This window comes from Hylobates moloch, unplaced genomic scaffold (genome assembly GCF_009828535.3).
Source record: "Hylobates moloch isolate HMO894 unplaced genomic scaffold, HMol_V3 SCAFFOLD_16, whole genome shotgun sequence".
Classification (NCBI taxonomy): domain Eukaryota; kingdom Metazoa; phylum Chordata; class Mammalia; order Primates; family Hylobatidae; genus Hylobates; species Hylobates moloch.
In genome coordinates, this window is record NW_026652291.1 from 4985494 (window position 1) to 4992664 (window position 7171).

A 7171-nucleotide genomic window follows, 5' to 3' on the forward strand; every position below is an offset into this window, starting at 1 on the left:
TTCCATGTGTGGAACCCAGAGGGAAGACACTGGCCTGGTTTGGGGGTCACCAGCACAAAGCCCAGAGCAAGGCGATCACAGGATCGGGGGCTGCTGGGAAGAGCCCTGTCACCTGAGAAGGTCAGAGGTGGCCGGAGATGTTGGTGGAAGAAGACTCGGTCCACAGGCCTGGGCCAGGATGGCTCCTACCTCCTGCCCCCCAGTCCTGGCTAGAGCGGGGTGTCCCTGTCCACACTGTGCCTTTGAGGCTGGCCGTGGCCACTGTTCCATGAGCTGAGCAGCCCCTAGATCCCTTGCAGGCACTAGAAGCGGCTGGAACACAGAGGAATGGCGGAAATAATGTTCCTGCCCAGTGGAGTGAGGCAAATTAGTGGCCGCCTCTGTGGCCCCATTTCCAACAAGGGCAGCCTGGGGCATCCCGCAGCCGCAGCCCTCCCGCCACCTCGTGTCCCTTTAGGAGGAGCTCAGTGCCTGACACAGAGGGTGCCCCAGCATCAGAGTCTCCCAGTTATTTGCCCCCAGGACCGAAACTGCAAATGCCTCCTGGACAAGCCTCTTGTTTGCTGCCTCATCCCCTGCTCACAGGGAAGGTTTTCTGGATAGTCAGGTGAGAAGTGGACCGCGGCTGGGGGTGCGTTTCCAGCCCACAGGAGAAGAGACAAAGAAACTGAGCTCAGAGAGAAGAATGTCTTGCCCGGGGCAGTCGTGGGCAGGCAGGACCAGGCTTGAGGTTCCCTGGGGCCCGGGCAGGAGGCCTGACCAGTGGCCGTGTGGACATCTGGGGGACGTACGGGTCACCTATGCCTTGACTGGCACTGTCCTGTGTAGGAGCCAGAAGAGCAGCAGATGCGGGCACACCCTCGAGGGGCCACCGTGAGGCTGGGAGGAGCGCATGTGGGGCCATTAAAGGATGGAGTAGCGAAGACAGGTGCATCTTCTGGGCCAAGAAATAGTGGTCTGGACAGAGGTGGGGTTGCAGACTGAGCCCCTCCCCCCACCATTCCAGGGGCCCTGGATCACATGAGTCTCTTTTTTTCTTCCTTTTTTTAAGAGACAGGGTCTTGCTCTGTCACCCAGCCTGGAGTGCAGTGTGCAATCACAATTCACTGAAGCCTTGACCCCCCGGGCTCAAGTGATCCTCCCACCTCAGCCTCCTCAGTAGCTGGGCCCACAGGCACCCGCTACCATGCCAGGCTAATTTTTTAATTTTTACTTGTCGTAAAGATGGCGTCTCCCTATATTGCTCAGGCTGGTCTCGAACTCCTGGGCTCAAGTGATCCTCCCACCTCGGCTACCCAAAGTGCTAGGATTACAGGCATGAGGCACCAGACCCAATGGAGCCGCTTTTTTCGTGGGAATGTTGCCTCCCGTTTTGAGCAGGGACAAGGGGAAAGGAGGCTGAGTGTGTGTGCCTGTGGGTGGTCAGGGTAGAGGGCAGCCTGCAAGGGGAGTGAAGGGGCAGGAGAGCCTCGGCATCTGCCAAGAGGATGAGTCACATCGGAGACACCAGTGAGCCCACGGAAGGCCTTGAGTGCCTGGATGGGATGCGCAGGAAGGCAGGTGAGAACCACAGTTTTGAGCAGAGGAGGGGCAGGACGAGAGGATACTGGAACAGACACAAGGCAGGTTTCAGAGACAGGGGCGGGCAGGAGACAATGGGGACTCCCCAGAAGGAGGAGGGGGTTTCTTGGCTGGGAATGGGGGATGTGGGGGCCTGCCGGGCTCTGGGCACCCTCAGCTTCCATCTTTCAGGCCAGCATCCCAACTCCACACTGCCTTGGTCTCCACCTCCAATCCATGCCACTCAGGGCAGTGTCAGGCGAGCACAGTAGGAGTTGGTGCCCAGCCTCCAGGCAGCCTGGCTTGTGGCCGTCCCTGACCTGAGGCACTGCTTCTTGCCGTGTTCCTGCCACCTAAGTCTCTTGAGGTCTGGGCTCCGTCTTGCTGCCCTAGAGTCCAGGCCCCTGCAGGACGCTCCTCCTTCCACCAGCTTGGCAAGGCTTCCCCAGGCCTGGAGTCCTGCCCAGAGGCACTGGCCACGCTGCTGCTGTCTGGATGCCACATATACCTGTGGGGCAGAGTGCAGGGGCAAGTGTGTTCTCCTTGTGGTCCTACTGCATCAACCACAGAGGAGCTGATCGGTGCTGGCCTCTGGCCGCACACCACGGTATGGCCAGCCGGTGTGCGAAGGCTCTTGGGGAAACTTCTTCAGCCCTGCCTGCTGACTCCCCCTCACATTGGGGTTCAGCCCTCTGGTGTTCCCACGGTCACTCCGTCCCTCCCTCATTCGTTCATTCATTCAGCTCATCTCCGCCTGCACCTTCAGTGGTCTCAGCTCTGGGCGACAAGCCTCTGCAGGTTTGGGGAGACACCTGGAACTAGGGCCAGTCCTGCCTGGAGGGCCCATGGTGGGGCAGAGAAGGACATCCCTGGGCAGGGACACTCACTGAGGTCAGAACCAAGCTCAAGGGCACACAGAGAAACACACCAACTAGGGATCGGGGAGAGCTTCCTGGAGGAGGGGGTGCCTGAATGGAGACCAAAAGGCCTAGCTGCAGTGCAGGAGATGAAAGGGCAAGGAAGGCTGCTCCATGCCGAGGAACAGCATGTGCCAATGTCCCCTGGGGGTCCTTTGCTGTAGCTGTCCCTTGCAAGCTTGGTGAAGACCCTGCTGAGGAAGGGGTCCATGTGCTGCCTCCCAGCCAGGGCTGATGGGATTGAACAGCACACGGGGTGGGGCCCTAGTCCAGGCCTCTGGAGGGGCTGATGTGTGTCCTGGAGAAGGCACTGGGAGAAATGGCTGGGAGAAGACGGGAGGGCGCGGGTGGTTTCCAACCCCCGAAATACTGTCCTGCCTCGGCAGAGGGGGTTAGCCCTGCCCCCGTGGGGCCACAATTGTAGCTCAGAACTTTCTGGGCCACTGTTAAACTCTAGAGACTTCTTGTGGGGAATTTCTCATCACCTGAGGGGTGCAAGGAGGGGCTAGATGCCTCTTTTAGCCTGATGTACGGTTTTGACTATGAGCGTTGCCAGGCATCAGCAGTGGGGTAGGTGGGAGGGGGCTAGCTGGTAGCAACCTGGGAAAGCTTCCAAGAGGAAGCAACTTTGGGAGCTGAGATGAGGAGGTTTCCACATGGACACTCCACAAAAGGGCATCTCAGGATGAGGGAACTCCCTGTTCAAGGACCCAGAAACAGAAGGTACGGACAGGGATGATGTAACCGGAGCTCAGCCTGGCTGGGGAGGGCACCACAGTGGTGGCAGGGCCGAGCCTGGCCCAGGGCCTAGCAGGTGGGCCCCTGAAGGAGCCCAGGCCCCCAGGTGGCCTTGGTGAACACCTGCTGACTGTCTGCAGCAGCATCACACACCCAGTGGCAGTTTCTGTCTCAGTGAGGCCACCTTGGTGCCATCCCCTGCTCTGTGTCCCCTCCCCTTGCCCAGGCCCAAGCATGAGAGGCCCAGGATGGTGCCCTCTGCACCCAGGCCCAGTGCATAAAGAGACAAGCCCAGTCACACTGAGATGACATGGGATTTTGCTTTGATAAATATTTGTTTGAAAATGGTTTCCCCTATTTACAGTTTTGAAGCCCAAGCCACAGCGCCCAAACCACCTCCACCTGCTGGAAAGGCCTGACAGGGGCAGAGCCTCAGGGAGGCCACTGCTGCTTCCCGTGGAGACAGAGCAGGGCAGGCAGTGGGGTGGAGGCCAAGGGGCTCACAGCACCACCCCAGGAGGAGCAGTGGGCCAGACCCCTGGGCCTGGGACCTGCCTCAGACAGAGCACCTATGAGGCTCCCAGCTGCCCCTGCCCGCTTCCTACGGTCCCAGACACCCCTCATAGTTGCTCGATTTATTTTAGAAAATGCTCCCAGGACAAACGGGTGAAGGAACAGGGCAGCAGGGTGTGGTTAGGGTTAGGTGTGGGGTTGGGGTTGGGGTTGGGGTTAGGGCTGGGGTTAGGGTTACGGTTAGGATTTGGTTTGGGATTAGGGTTAGGGTTAGGGTGGGATTAGGTTTGGCGTTGGGATTACGGTTAGGATTTGGGCTAGTGCTTGGGGTGTTGCTGGCAGTGTTTGGTGTTAGGGTTAGGGCTAGGTTGGGGTTTGGTTTAGTGTTCCTTTTGGGATTTGGTTTTGGGTTGGCGTTTGGGTTAACTTCAGCGTTTGGTGTGGGTTGAGGTTATTGTTTTCTGGCAGGACAGTGTTGGGGTTGGAGTTGGGTTTAGGGTTTGGGTTACTGTTACTGTTCGGCTAGCATTGGGGTAGGGTTAAAGTTTGCTTTGGTTTTGGGTCCCATTAGAGTTAGGTTTAGCATTTGATATAGGTTGGAATTTGGGTTAATATTGCAGTTAGGGTCATTGTTAGATACACACTTGGGCCAATTCAGGGCCTTCTCACCACCTGTGGAGGGCAGCTGTAGCCCGATTCTGCAGGGGACCCCAGAGTTTCAGTTGGAGCACCTGTTGTTTGTGGGAGGATGGGAAGACAACTCTCACCTTCCCAGAGTCTCCAGGGCTCATAGTCAGAATCCTTGCTCAATCTGTTCTTGTGGGTGGGGATTGGAAGATTAGGCAGGGAACTGGTCAGCATGGCTAACTGATGCCAGAGCCCCTGTATGTGGCTGTCTGCGGGTGCCTCACTGTCAATGACTTCACTGACATGCTGTCTTTTCTTTTATACTCAGCCACCAGGGCCAGAAGCCTGGCATCACACCAGGCTATTCCTATCCTCCCCCCCCCCCATCCATCCATGCATTCTTTGGCACATTTAACCATGAGCTCCAGTGTGGTGCCACTTCCTGCCCTGCTCCCCGGCCCTGGTAGAGGACCACACATCCCAAGGGGGGAGATTGATGTCCACATCAACAGACAGATCAGATAGCTCTGGAACACAGTAAGAGACACGCAAAAAACAAAATAGGGCAATGGGATTGAGCTATGGGGGTGGTGATGTCAAACAGAGTGGTCTGTAGAGGTCTGAATGAGGGCAGGGGCCTGAGGAGAGGGTCCTCCACAGCCCCAGGGCATCACCTCCAAGTCCTGCCACTTTCATCGCTTCTTCCCAATCCGGCTGAAACCTTGCCTCCTCCGGGAAGCCTGCCTGATGCCCCAGGCTCTGCTGCACTGACTGTAGTTTCCCCATCTGCAAAAGGGGGCTAGTACCACTTCCCCTACAGGGGCATTACAGGGATGCTCCCAGACCCACAACCAATGCCTGCTTTCTCTCCGCCTTCCCAGCATAAGGGGGCTGGAGTGGGAAGGATAGAAGAGAGGGCAGGGAGGGTGGGGACGGGAGGTGCGTGCAGCATGGGGGAGGGGCTCTCCTGGGGCCTTCCCAGGCAGGCCTGAGCTGAAGCCTGCAAGCTGCTGGAGCTGAAGCAGGAGCCGCCCCCACCCCACCCGCCCCTCCCCCGCCTCCCCAGCCATCTGTGGCGTTGGCAGCAGCAGTGCCAGGGCGGGCGGTGAACATTCTGGCACCATATGAGCAGGACCAGCCTCTGGGGAAGGGCCGCAGCCCAGGAGGAGGCAATGTGGGCAGAGCCCTGCTTGTACCCCAGGTTCCACATCCCCCAGTGATGTTTGTCCCCTTGGGGACTGGGGATGGAAGGGACACTGGAGCTGGCAGGCTGGGCCCCCACTACCTCTCACAGGATGCCTCCACTGCTGTGTGCTGCCTGAACGGTGTCAGAACCTGAGAGGCCAGAGTGGAGGTCAGGGAGCCTGTCCCTACTCCTGCTGGGGAAACCAAGGCCCCCTGAGCAAAGAGGCTGGTCCCATGGTGCACACCAGCGACGGTTTGGGCGAAGTCTGTCCACGCCTCGAAGGACTGGGAGAGCCCCGCCCTGAGCCGCCGCCTCTCATTTTGTCTTGACTGTGGTGGGGTGCACTTGGAGGCGCCTCCCTCTGTCCATTGGTTACCCAATCATGTCCCTGGGACCTGAGAGGGAGCAGAGACAGGACTTTGCTTGACACTAAATGGCTCCAGTCAGCTGCTGGTTCTTTTTCTTGTCTCCTTTTTTTCTGGGTTTCCCCTCTTGCCTTGCTCTCAGTGCCTTTTCTCAGCACTGACACTGCCTGAATGTAGCAACCTACTCCCCAGATTAAATGAGAGAGCGTAGAAACTGCAAAGCATACAACATACAGCATATAAGGATGGTGGTGATGGTAGCTCAACAGTGGGAACTCAATGTCCCTAACTGTGTACTTTAAAAGTGGTTAAAATGGTAAATTTTACGTTTTCCACAATTAAAAAACAAAAATATACAAGGTGCTTATTGGCAGCATCTTCTAATCTGCCATGTACTTGAAAATGATGAAAGCATGTGTGAACCATGAGCCCATAGGTCCCGAGGGAGGATATGAGCGAAGCACATGGGCTTTGCCAGCTCTGTTTCCACCATGCAGGACCCTCCCTGGCTGCCAGTGCTTCTCCCCGGGTTCCCACGCTAGCTGCTGCTGGGCTGGCTGGGATGGAAGACCCTCATGTAGCTGGCACCCTCAGGGCTGCCCCTTGCCCACTCTGGGAGGAGAGAGGAGGCTTCACGCTGCACCTTTACCAGGGTAGGACTGGGCCAGCCTGGGCTCTACCCGGGCAGGTCGGTGGGATGCTTCAGACTAGGGGGATAGGCAGGGGGCAACACTGGTCCTCCTGAAGCCGCCTTCCCTCCCTGAGAGCTCCTTGGGGAGAAGACAGGCCCTGGAAGCCACCGACTGGGGGCTGGGGCAGAGCAAAGGCAGGGAAAGGGGCAGCTTGGCCAGGAGGCACCCTTGGGAACCAGGGTTTCCTCATCTGTAAAATGTGACTCCGCGAGGGCAGGAGCTTGGTTTCGCTGGCTACTGTACCCCCTGGGGCCTACAGCAGGGCAGGGTGGTACACAGTAGGTGTCTAATAAATGTTGAGGGATTGAATGGATGGACCGAGGAAAAGGTTGGGCAGGTCGTTACTGACAGCCTCTGGGTTTCAAGGGCCCATTCACTCTGTCACTCACCTTCGCGCCCGTGCATTAGTTCTCTCATTAATTCATTCCCCCCGCCCCCCCGCCCCCCGGCATGCTCTACCGCACTCATTCATTCACGCGCTCAGCCATTCAAGCTCGCGCGGGTTCATTCATTCCCTGCCCCTCTGCCATTCCTCGCCTGGCCCCCGCGCACGCCGCACCCCCGCGCCCCTGC